Source organism: Diabrotica undecimpunctata, chromosome 7, assembly GCF_040954645.1.
Source record: "Diabrotica undecimpunctata isolate CICGRU chromosome 7, icDiaUnde3, whole genome shotgun sequence".
NCBI classification, from domain to species: Eukaryota; Metazoa; Arthropoda; class Insecta; order Coleoptera; family Chrysomelidae; genus Diabrotica; species Diabrotica undecimpunctata.
Window position 1 is genome coordinate 143259079 of NC_092809.1, and position 13411 is coordinate 143272489.

At 32.3% G+C, this 13411-nt stretch overlaps 1 protein-coding gene across 7 annotated transcripts in view; it reads right to left on the bottom strand.

Moving 5' to 3' along the window:
* The window catches only part of LOC140445956 (glutathione hydrolase 1 proenzyme-like), a 76160-nt gene that overhangs the window by 40693 nt on the left and 22056 nt on the right, over positions 1 to 13411 (bottom strand). The window contains exons 1-2 of one of the 7 annotated variants that reach the window (XM_072538416.1): positions 10184 to 10275; positions 7149 to 7283 (exon numbers count right to left, since the gene is read on the bottom strand). The exons of 1 other annotated variant lie outside the window; for it this stretch is intronic. The gene's annotated coding sequence lies outside the window, so the exon portion shown is untranslated. Of the gene's footprint in view, positions 1 to 2246; positions 2481 to 7148; positions 7350 to 10183; positions 10288 to 13411 lie in introns of those variants that run through there. 5 more of the 7 variants (XM_072538418.1, XM_072538415.1, XM_072538414.1 and 2 more) reach the window with 5 other exon arrangements.

A 13411-nucleotide genomic window follows, 5' to 3' on the forward strand; every position in this document is an offset into this window, starting at 1 on the left:
ATCTTCTTGATTATACAGGGTGGCGCACCGAAAACGAAACAGATGCATTTACTGGCAGATGATTCCTTTTTAAAAAAAACGCTTGGACCCGTCGATTTTGTTATCGAGGGGGAAACAAAATTGGCATAAAATCACTTTAACATTTGCAGCCCCCTAAGCGGGGGTGGCACCATCCCTAAAATCTTAAATGGAAAGGGGGATCGAATGATCCATCATTTAAAAGGTCTTTCAACTCCCTTTACAATGATGTAAAATTCATGTACTTCAATTCAGTAGTTTTGGAGATTTATTGATTTAAAGTTTAAATACATCATCGTAAGAGGAGATCAATACATAGCAGCAAAGTTGTTAAAAAATAAAGAATGAACTGACCTGTCAACCGAGTAAATGTTGAAAATGACCACCATTACTTTCCATGCAATAATAAAGATTTTGCTGAAAACGTTGCCGGACATTTTGCAATATTTGAGGAGTAATTTGATGGCACTCATTCACAATTCTTTGTCGTAAATCTTCTAAGGATGTTGGCTGAGTAGCATAGATTTTGCTTTTTAAGTAACCCCACAAAAAGAAATCCAAAGGTGATAAATCTGGCGATCTTGGGGGCCATTCAACGGCACCTCTTCTACCAATCCATTGACCTGGAAAGGTCTGATCTAAATAATGCCGAACTCTTAATGCGTAATGTGGTGGGGCACCATCCTGTTGGAACATCAACATATTCTCAACGTATTGACCATCATTCTGATTTTCAATTATATCTGTTAGCGTAGGATCTATGGCATTTTGCAGTAATTCCAAATACATTTCACCAGTCAAATTTCCAGGTAAGAAAAAAGGACCAACCAAATGATCGCCAAAAATGCCAGCCCAAACATTTAATTTTTATGGCTGCTGTGTGTGTATCTCATGGTAAATTCTGGGATTAGAGTCCGACCAATATCGACAATTATGACGATTTACTTCGCCATTAAAAAAAAAGGAACATTCGTCGGAAAAGCAAATGTTAAATAAAAATTGTTCATCGTTTGTAATTCGTTCACTCATAACTTCACAAAATTCTAATAGCTTATCAAAATTGTCTTCATTAGATTCTTGTACAAGGTGAATTTTATACGGATGAAAATTATGGGCCTTTAGAATCCGTTGGATAGTACGTCGACTAACACCACACGAAGTTTGCAATTTGCGGGTACTTAATGTAGGATCTACAATACCTTGCCCTAAAACCCCCACTTCTGTTGCTTCGTTCCTTATAGGATTTTCAATATTACGTTTTTTATTGGCGACTGATCCAGTTTCCCGAAATTTAGCTACAAGTTCTAGAACATATTTTCGGTGCACATTATTGTTCTCATGTCGCTCATTAAAAATTTGTACTGTTCTATTAGCGCACTGATTATTTCCGAAAAATATTTCAATAATTTCAACCCTTTCTGCCGTGGAATATACCATGGTTAATTTATGTATAAAGCAATAAATGATATTTTAACAACAAAGATTGGTCAAATCAATCGCAAACTAATGTACTATTTCCTATTTAAAATAAGTACGTGGCATTCTCTACATATCTTTCTTCAAGAAACAACTTTTTTTGTCACAAAGGACACTTCAATTGCTATTTTTATTATTAATAAACCATGGGCGTAGTAAATAAAAGCATTTACTTATCAAGAAAATGCTTTTACTCAAATTTCTTCTGAAAGAAGTACAAACTAATTTGATGTACCTATTAAAGTCTACTTTAAACTTTAAATCAATAAATCTCCAAAACTACTGAATTGAATACATGAATTTTACATCATTATAAAGGGAGTCGAAAGACCTTTCAAATAATGGATCATTCGACCCCCCTTTTCATTTAAGATTTTAGGGATGATGCCACCCCCGCTTAAGGGGCTGCAAATGTTAAAGTGATTTTATGCCAATTTTGTGTCCCCCTCGAAAACAAAATCGACGGGTCCGAGCGTTTGTTCAAAAAAGGAATCATCTGCCAGTAAACGCCTCTGTTTCGTTTTCGGTGCGCCACACTGTATACAACGTTACTATTATCTATTTGAAATAAAAATATATCGGGAATAACCCAAGTTTCCGTTAGACATATACCTACTATCAAAATGAAGTGTCATCTGTTGTATATTTAATCGTAACTAATCTAGATTTTTATTAAGGCTTCTAATATTTTGATGTAAAATGGTAAAAAAATGTATTAAAAAGAAAAAAATCTTAATAAATATATCACTTACATATCAAAAAAAGTTTATTTGTTGTCAATAAGTTTTTTGATCACGTGATGGTAAACTGTAGTAATTAGTTTTTAAAAACGAGTGTTGTAGTAAATGGTTTATCGTACAGCAAATTATGTTAAACTTACATTTAAATTCGTTGATAATATTATTTGTTGTTTTAAATATTTAACTTACTCACCAACCATTACGAAATACTACACGAGACTGACTCGTATCGCGCGCGAATCGAAGGCTTTTAATCTCTAAAATTTGCAATTAAAATTTTATCATCATGTTTTGTAATAATTTTAGTAAATACCGGATTGATTTGACTGTCTCTCTATCTTTTATTAGATGTAGTGCAAATTTGCTATTATGTAAATATATTACTATTTATAAATAAAAAGTAATTACTAATAACAAGTAATTGTAATTGCTGCAAATATTTATTAGGTATTTAAATTTTGTGGTAAAAACTGTATTTTACATTTACGTGAATTTTGTGAAACAACGAGTAGAAACCTAAGGTAATAATCTTGTCATTCATGGAGTTATTCCTCAGGTACATTTCTCCATAATATCGTCTGCTCTCTCATCAACCAGGGCATCAACCGATTTCATTACCTCTAGGATTTCCCGAATATACTTATATCTTACCCTTTTTTGTCGCTTTACTCAGTTATCTAAGCATTCTCACTTCCGCTACATGCATTCGTGATCCATCTGTCTTTTTAACAGCCCAACATTTACTTTCGTACATCAACGTTAGTCTTATGGCAGTTATATAGAATTTTCCTTTAGGATATTTATAGAGAAAAGTTTTAATGAAACTATCATTAGAACTTTTCTCCGGATTCAAATCCAGTCCAGCTTTAGAAGAGGCAGGAAGTGGGACAAATGGCAGACAAATGTAGAAGCAGTATATCAGTACCTGTTACACGGAGATAATTACTTAATATTAAAAAGGAGATAATGCACAAACCATTGAAACAAATCAACTAATGGAAACTAAAAAAAAATTAAATGAAACGAAAGCATTGACGAAGAAAAACTACGAAGAATAAATAAATAAGTATCAAAAGCTATAGGGAAAGATTTAAGAAAATTTAAGAATGAAAAGGTTCACCAAACTATAGAAGAGAATAAAAGTTTGACATTGTTTAAATGTCTAAGAAAACGGTTAAACAATGTAAAATGTGAAATACACAAACTAAAGAACAAGGCAGTAGTCCCCGTATCAAATAAAGAAGAACTACTATACATAGTTAAAGACTTCTATCAAGAACTATACACAAGTCAAAGAGAAGACCAAATGAACTTGGAAGCCGCCGCATTACGCAAAATAATCAACCAGCATTCCGAGCTCATGCCAGAGATCACTTTCACTAAGTGAAATCCAAGACGCAATGAAAAAATCGGTTGCCTGTAAAGTCGGTTTTACGGGCGAAGATTTTACGTGACAACGTCTTTTTTCGATATATCAATTAGTTGCGGAGATATCGATCATTGAAGTTATTGTTTGCTACCAGTATTTTATATATTTATTTTTTTCAGTTATAAAAAATTACTATTTCCAATTGTGTCTACCAAGTATGGTCACATGTATTTGCCTACATATTAAATAATAATAAGTACACATAATGTTATGTGACGTTCACTTCTGATTATATATATTTTAATATTTTTAATTTTAAAGAATCAATTTGAAAATCAAAACACTTATTCAGATCGAAGGTTCAAATTTTTGCTAAATAAATTTGAAATTAATTAAAATTTGTAATTGTAAATGGTAAAGTTGAAAATTAAAACATTTACTAAAATTGGAATTTGAAATTCTTGCTAAACACAGTTAAATTCCAACTCCGCGCGTGGTGATTGGTCGGTTTAGTTCGTTTGTTTGGTCGCCCTGTTTTGACAGGTTAGAGGTTATAATTTGTTATTTTAAATGTTTGACTAGCAATACGCGCTGTTTCTTCTCAATCGACTGAATTACGATTGATTGCAGAGTGATTTAAACTAATAATTTACTTAACACTATCAACATTTGTCAATAACCATAACTAACCTATAAACTCAGTTTCTCAACTTTTGTGCCAATCTAACAATTAATCAATCAATCATAGTTTACGATAATGAAATATTAGTGTACAATTATTTACCTTTATTGTTGTAGGTGTTGTAAATGACGAATCTAAGCACTCCACATTTTCACTACAGACACAGCTGACGATACTTTAACCACACGTGTGAACTTGTATTATGACGCTTTCTCGGTTTTCCAACGCCAAGAACGCTCGAGAAAGACAGAGACACAAGCACGCACCGATTCAACGCGCCTAATTCTCTAGTGCTGCGCGCGCAGCGGACCGATCATGTTTGAGTGGGAGAGAGACGCAAGGCATTCGCCGGTCCGGCGGGCCTCTCTCTCGTTCGGTGACTCATCGTAACAGATGTGAGCGGGCGTTACACTTTTTCATGAGTGACTCCGAGCCACAACCTAATTTAAGACGTTGTCACGTCAAAAGATAAAAAACAACAAAGCACCAGGAGAAGATGGAGTCGTAATAGAAGCTATAAAGATGGGCGGACGTGCCCTTCTCAACCAAATAAAAATATTTAACCTTTTCTAACAGATTGTTATATACCGGAAACATGGAACAATGCAGTAACAATTTTACTACACAAGAAAGGAGACAAGGCGCACCTAGAAAACTATACACCAATCAGCTTATTGAACCACATCTATAAAATGTTTACCCGAATAATTACGACAAGACTAGAAAAAAAGTTGGATTTCTACCAACCCCGAAAACAAGCTGCTTTCCGCTCAAAATTCGGAACAAACGATCATCTACAAACAGTAAAAACCTTAATAGAAAAATCGATAGAATGTAACAGATCACTGGTACTTATCTTCGTAGACTTTCACAAAGCCTTCGATACCGTGGAATTAGACAGCATTAGAACTGCTCTGAACAATAGTAGAATACACTACCGGCTTACAAAAATAGTACAAAGATTGTACCAAAACGCCATAATGTGTGTAAAACTACATGATACCACCGGAGAAATTCATATAAAGCGAGGTGTGAGACAGAATGACACTCTCTCACCTAAATTATTTATAATGGTCCTTGAATACGCCTTGAATAAAAAGACAGGGAAATGCTCAATCATCTGCGTTTTACCGACGATATATTACTTATTACCGAAGATCTGCGTAAAGCACACAAATGCTGCAAGAATTAGAAAACGTATCTTCAACAATAGGTCTAAAAATGAAGTACGACCAAATTTATGACAAATTTGGTTTCCAGCGAACACCTAACCATCCAAAATTAAGTGGTAGAATTGACAAAAAAGTACATATTTCTCGGTTATGAAATCAGAATAAGTAAGGATAATCAGACCTTTGAATTTTAATGACGAATAACACTTGCTTGGGCGGCATATGGTTTACTAAGAGACATTTTTAAGAGCAACCTACATCCCGATAACTATGAAACGGAAGACCTAAAATTGCGAGTGACACAAAGGCGCATGAAAAAATTGATTCTCGGAGTGACAAAAAAGACAAAATAAGGAACCAAGACGCAAGGAAAAGAACAGGTATCACTGATGTCGATCCTATAGCCAAGCTGAAATGGAATTGGACACAATGGAGACTAAAAGACTCAAGATGGATCAGAAAACTAATTGACTGGCACCCAAGAGAAGACAAACGCCGCAGAGGATGACCACCAATACGCTGGTTGGACGACATTAAACGTATATCCAAGAGATGACAACAAGACGTACAGAACCGTGAAGAGTGGCGAAAAATGGGACAGACTTATATCCAGCAGTGGACAGAAGAGTTTGCATGGTGATGATGAACGCACAAACTGCATGACCATAAAAATACTAGTCATACACTAATATATGGGAGGGGGTAATGGGTAGAGCAAATACGTTCTTCTTCTTTATGTACCATTCGTCCTTTCAAGTTACCATCATAGCTATCTTAATTTTATTTACTATCACCCTAAATAGCATGCTTGTATCAACACCATATCAATCTTTCAAGTTCTTCAACCGTGACTGCGTTCTGGTTCTTCTTCGTCCTGGATTGCGTTTGCCTGCTATTTTTCCTTGTATGATATTTTGTAGCAACCTATATTTGGGACCTCCCATTACATGTCCGAAATACTCCAGCTTTCTCTGCTTGATGCTTTTTATGATCTCAGTAGTCTTGCTGAGACAGTCTAGTATTGTGGAGTCTCGAATCTTCTCCACCCAGGAAACTTTTAAAATTCTTCTATAGCACCATATTTCGAAATCCTCAAGGTGATTTAGGTCGATTTTATTTACAGTCCAGGACTCGACACCATATAGAAAAAGACCGAGAACACGTAGCAGCGAAGTAGGCGGATCCTCAATGCCAATTTGAGGTCTCTGTTACATAACACCTTGGACATCCTTCTAAAAGCCGCTCTAGCCTGCTCTATCCTAGATCTAATTTCGCCGTGACTTTCAGCGTTACAATTTACATAGCAAGTTACATAGCAAGGTAGATAGCAGATGCCTTTTTCATTATAAGACAACTTATAAAAAAATACAAGAATAGGGAAACATACGCTCATATGGTATTTATTGATTTAATCATGAGATAAAGTTCATCGAGAGATTCTGTGGTGAGGGAAGATTGTAAGGGAAGAACAACTAGTGTTAGGACAGGTATGGGAGATATTGACAAATTTCATGTGAGAGATTATTTTAAATTTTCCCTTGTTTTTTCTTTTACTGCGTAAATGATACTCTATTATTTACGGTTCTTATCGTAGATGTTACAGTTATTCAATTGACTTTACTTTTGTATTTTGTGTATCATTAATAAGAATTTGGAAAAAAAAAATTATGACCTGAGTTAAGTTTGCTTACCTTTCTTTTTAATAACAGTTTTTACGGATCCCTTCTATTATTTCCACAAGTTTTTCTTAAATCTTACCATCACCAAGGACAAAGATATATCCGAAAACAATACGATTTAGTGGTTTATATATTCTTAAATCCCGCCTAAAATATAATATTTACATACAATTTTTTATGTTTTAACGTGGACATTATTTTAATAAACCGTCAATGTCATGTCAAATAATAGTTGTCATGACGATCGAGCAGCAGATTTATGAATATTAGAAAATTCCATCGAGTTAGATTCTAACTCGATGGAAAATTCGTATATACGTATATTTAAATTCTAACCGCATACTGTGATCGTGTGATCACCAAAGATAATAGTAAAACAATCATAATAAAATAGGAATATATTATAAACTTAACCGCAAAAGTTTTGCACCACCAAAAATTATGCTCAATTTAATTTTTTTTAATATTTTAGATTTTTTCGTTGGTATTTACACTGTTGGGCAAATGTTTACTCAAATATTTGGGCTTATACCGGGTGGAAGGAAAAATGTTTATCTTGTGTTAAGTTTTGGACGCCGTGTAGGGATTATATAAAGGTGAGTTTACATCAAAAACATGTTGTAGTCTCTTGTTTTGTGAATATTGTGTTTATTTATATTCGTTTATTCATTTTCCTGATATCTCTAAAAACAAAGAAAATAAACGGTTTTATTTTTTAAAGTTTGTTTTATCTGAAACAATACGAAATTACCAATAAAAAAACAACGGTTAACAAAACTTTAAAAACAGAAAGAAACATAACGTAATCTTATATCGCCTGTTTCCCCCTCTACTTCTAATAATGGTTCTGTTATTGAGAAATAAGAGTTATTCGTCGACCAGGTGAGCGGTATGTACATATGTATGCTCTATGATGTTTTATCAAAAAGTTGACATTACAACAAAAAAAATGAGAATTTATTGTGAGTTAAAATCGGTCTACTGGGTTTAGAGATGTAGCTCGGTAAATATAGGGAAAAGGGCTATTTTTGACCCTTTCGAAGGCATATCTTAGGCCCAGGAGCACCTATAGGGCCAAAAATATAGCTGTAGACAACTTTTTTAAGGTACAATGATATACTAAAATTTGATAAAAATCCGCAAACCCCCCACCCCCTACAGTGTAAATTATGGTCGAAAAGTAAAAATTTTGGCATATGTATATAATATAATATTTACGAATTTACTGCAATTAGTGTCATGTTTCATATATACATTTCTTTTTTAAAATGATTGAAATTTTTAACTAAACTAGCAGCCAAAAGTAATTTAAACGTAATGAGGAATATTATATCTTGTAAGTGTATTATTCTACCTTTTAGTTATTATTATTGATTCTAACTATGTGTTCTCAGTCAAGTTGGAGTCATTTAAACTCCGGAGTCAGGTATATTTCTTGTATATGATCTGAGTAAGAGTATCTATCACGCAGATTCTTAGTATCGCCTTTAACATTGATAGAGAAATCATTAAGGAAAATGTAGGACATTTCAATAAATTCCATGTTGAGTTTGTTATTTCCATGATAAAGAAGAACGGCATCAAAGACCATGGAATAACCTCTAGAATAAACATGTTTAGCTAATGCACGATCTGAATAAAGGCATGAATCACTTATACGGAGAGTTATCCTAGAATTGAGTAGTTTAGAAGTTTGACCGATGTACGACTTATTACATGAAGAACGGGGAATGCTGTAGACAATATTACTAAGATTATCTTTTGCTATTTTGTCCTTAATTAAAAGAAAGTTGAAATGAAAAAGACAGTAAAGATTCCATTTCACGTACAAATCGTCTATGTATCTGTTTATACGTATTTCGCTTTAATAAAGCTCATCAGAACAGTTATTCATAGGCGTTCTCAACGTGAAAAATAGATATTTTCTGTCTTTGGGAAGCAACGATAAAATGGCTTCGAAACGGACGCAATAGCGACATCTGATATTAAATCCGTCAAATAGTTTCGAAACACAATTCAGATTTCTGCTTTAATCTGAACCTTCTATAAATGCAAGGTATAACAGACGTTGATATTATCTATTAACATCTTTATCAACGTCTGTTATACCTTGCATTTATAGAAGGTTCAGATTAAAGCAGAAATCTGAATTGTGTTTCGAAACTATTTTACGGATAAAAGAAAGTTATTAGTTTAAGCTGTTCTGTGAGCCACATTGATTTTAGTGACAATTCTCATTGTCACTATTGTAATCTTCTAAATTATTCAGTATCCTGGTCAACCCCGGAGTAATACGTTTCATAAAAGGAATTAAGAAATATATATTTAAACTTGGAATATTAGAGACCCTGTCATTGCTTGAGACATCAGGATCAACAGTGTTAGTCGCGGAGGAAGTTGTTGGGAAACATTATGGACTGTGTTAAATAAGGTGTTAATAATTAATGTGTTTGGGTAAGAATTTTATAAACAATTTATTAATACTTAAATGTCTTTGTTATGGAATGAAATACCTGGTAATTTGATGATTTTGCTTTTCATTTATTTACCACTATGTTGACTTTGGTGGAAAGATTGTGGTATGAATGGTAGTTTAAATACCTTCCTGAATGAGTAGTTTTCTAAATATCAATTGCAGTACATTCATTAATAATATATATATATATATATATATATATATATATATATATATATATATATATATATATATATATATATATATACAAACTTTACAAACTTAACATGTTAATGTCTTGAAAAAAGACAAAATGCATGGTTACAACAGCAAATTTACTAAAATGTAAATTGGAGCTGGAAGGTTAGATAATATTTAAATTAATATGAAGAATGATAATATTGACAACTAGAGCAAAATGAAATATATTAACAACAGAACAGTTCCTAAACTGTTTTTTAATTTGTCACAGTTATATATTAAACACTTCTTTCACAATTAACCACATATTTGTAAAAACAACGTTTTATTTTTTAGGATTAAGATCGGAAATTGCTAAATTGGTAAATACATTATATAAATATAAACTTACCTTGCACCTACACACAAACGTTTGCCGTCAGAGACAATTTCAAAACTGAATCAATTTCATTTCTATCCATTCTATCGAAATATTTCATGAAAACTCCGTCGACAACGAATAAATATATTAAAGACAATATGATACAATACAGGATAGCTATTAAGTTTAATTGCTGAGGACATTTATTGATTTTACAATTTAAATTATTGAAGGTTACTATGCTACTCGCACCACAAACTAGTATGTCATTTATATCCAAATAAAGAAGTTATCTATATATAGTGTAATATTATATTACACCTCATGTAGAAAGTTTTTGATAAGTAAGTTTTATATAGGAATATGCTTTCTTAAGAGATTTCTTGCTGAAAGCAGAGGGTTACACTTATATCTAAACCAAAATTGAAATAAAAAACCGTCAATATCAGAAAAATAAAAAACGCAAAGTTGCTTACATTACGAAGCATTTGTAAAAGTAATATTTTGAAATGCAATTCGGATTCTATCTTTCATAGTATCCCTTGTTGTGTTAGATGTTTTATACACTTTATTTTTATATAATATATATATATATATATATATTGTTGTGGTATTCAAAATTGAAGAGTAAAAATATTAAATGTACGATGAAATCAATATTTCAGAGATTATAGAAAATAAAAAATACTCCGAGCTGCCTGGAATTAACCAAAGGTAATCTTAGTCATAAATAATCTTTTGTTTAAATATAACAAGTGAATAGTGCGGGTACAATGAATAGAAGTTAACGATGGTTTTTCCCCATAAGCCATAAAGTGTTCAGTAATCCGGGTTTGCGCCATGAACAAGACAATAAAAATAGTTAATAAATAAATGATTTTTAGGAATATGTAAATAACCAGTAGAAATTAAGTGTCCTTGTAGAAATAATATGAATTAGGAAAGTTTGTAGGTATTTCTGATTTTATGTGAGGAGTGGTATGCAAATTTCTGATTGGCCGAGAATTGGGAAAGTGGTGAAATGGATGGATAGAAGAAATGAGAGAGTTAGTTAGTTCCAGTTTCTTAAAGTGAATGGTTGGTTTTCGAGGTGGTCTCCAGGGGTAGTAAGTGATAAAGAATAAGTTGTGAGTTGGTGAAGTAAGTGTGTCCGACGATAGTTGATCTGGTAGAAATTTGTAAGTAAACTTTTCCTACTTGTATTCTACGTATCACTGTTTATTTCGGAATGAGAGATTAAGTTAGGCGAGAGGAAAAGAGGCTGACATCATTGGAAAGGTACGTGCATTCGAAGGAGAGCATTGAAGACACTAAATTGCAATATCTTGTTTAATATTGCAAATTACATAGGAGGCTGCTGAGAACTGATAGTTAATTTTGCATAGAACGAGGAATTGGACAACTCAAGGCAGAGGAAGCGTTTCAACGGGAGAAACATTCATAATATATTTAATTTTGAGAATTTTTGGTCAAATAATATTAGATCATATTAGTAACGTGTGAATAAGTTGTCGATAGTCGAAGGAGATCAAATTTGTTCTGAGAGGGGACACGGACCTGTGGAGAGCATTGAATAATTCATACAAATTTTTCTTGGTACAATCGATATACGAGTATCAAAATTGCATTAGGAAGGACACTGAATATTATTTGATTTGTTTATGTAGAATAATAAGCTGAATTTTAGATTGTAATTGTATTATATTATCCATGCATTATTGAAGGTTCACGTACGTAGAACGAATTTTGTTTGATAAACATTGTATGCTAATAATTTTTGGAGGTATTTTAATCAGTTTATTTTATTACATTATTTTCATGTCATATTATGTTGTTTTATTCCGTTATTCTTTGGACCTAACCCATCAGCTGTAAAGTATAGATATTGAAGCACGAGTAAAACCTGAGATAACAAAATTGAAAGGTGTGATATAAATCATAAATCAAAAATTTTAATAATGTTTGATATATATTTTTTGTAAAGTTTTAAAATTAAAATTCTTGATATTACATTAATATATATATATATATATATATATATATATATATATATTGTTATGATTGTTTATTTTGAGTTCAAACTTAGTTTATTGAGCCAATAAAAAAGAATTTTAACTTATTTGTTATCAAAAGTAAAATAATCCTTATATTACCTGTGTTCGATGGATTCAAAAGATTTTCTAGTTGTCTTTTATCGGGAGAGAAGAAAAGGATAAGAATACAAATATATTATATTACAAAGATTTACGTTTCTTAATTTTATATGAACGAATAAAACAATTATTAAATTCTGTCGTTATCTTATCTATCAGCATACAAGAAAATAAATAAAATTATTATGATAATAGGATTATAAAGCTACATACATTTATATTACGTGAAAAACTAATTTTACTTAAAATTTTCTTTACTTGAAAAAAGAAACCACAAAACTTTAAACTTTTGATTAGCCTAACAAAACCTCAGTTCTTAAATTTTAATGCTAATGACCATGCTGTCGAAACGATCCTTCACAGATATAAAATTCAATTGTACAAACACTTACAGTTTATTTTCTTCTTGAGTTGTATGTTGGAACATACCCAGAAAAGTCCAGTCTCCTCAAAGATGTGATCTCCCCTCTTTGGCACCTCGGCTCCTTCTTTACGTCTCTGCAAACCTCCTTCAGACTACACAAAAAACACCTGATTCACTTCTCCAAACTCCGCTACTTATTTATGACACCAGGACCTCCTTTTGTCAACTTGATGCCGTAAGAATACTTTCACATATACTTTATAAAATGCCCACGGTAGATACAAGGACCTCTTTTAATCTACTTGTGATCTCCTTCTTCAAACTATTCACTTCTTTTCGTTACGCCGGTATCCAAACTCACGAACCACACCCTATCTTGAGAAAAACGACTGTTTCCTTTCGATGACCAAAATATGACTGACTTCTCCTGTCTCATCATCGACTCCCAAATTCCCATTTAAAAACGACCGTCCAATCAAAAAGCTTAAATTGTGTTTACTATGGTATTGGAAAAGCCTAATTTCGGTTTCAGAGAAAACTAAATAGCTTACTTTAAAATTGGTTTTTTTCAATACATCATTTATACAAATTTCAAAAGATTAGAATATGGTCATTTAATACTCGACTCTACAAACAATGAAAAGATTAACTTACAGGTAAAATGTCTTCTAATTCTAAACAAAGGTTTTTTGATAATTTTGTTTGCAACGGAAAATTTCTATTCTTATCTACACTAAATCT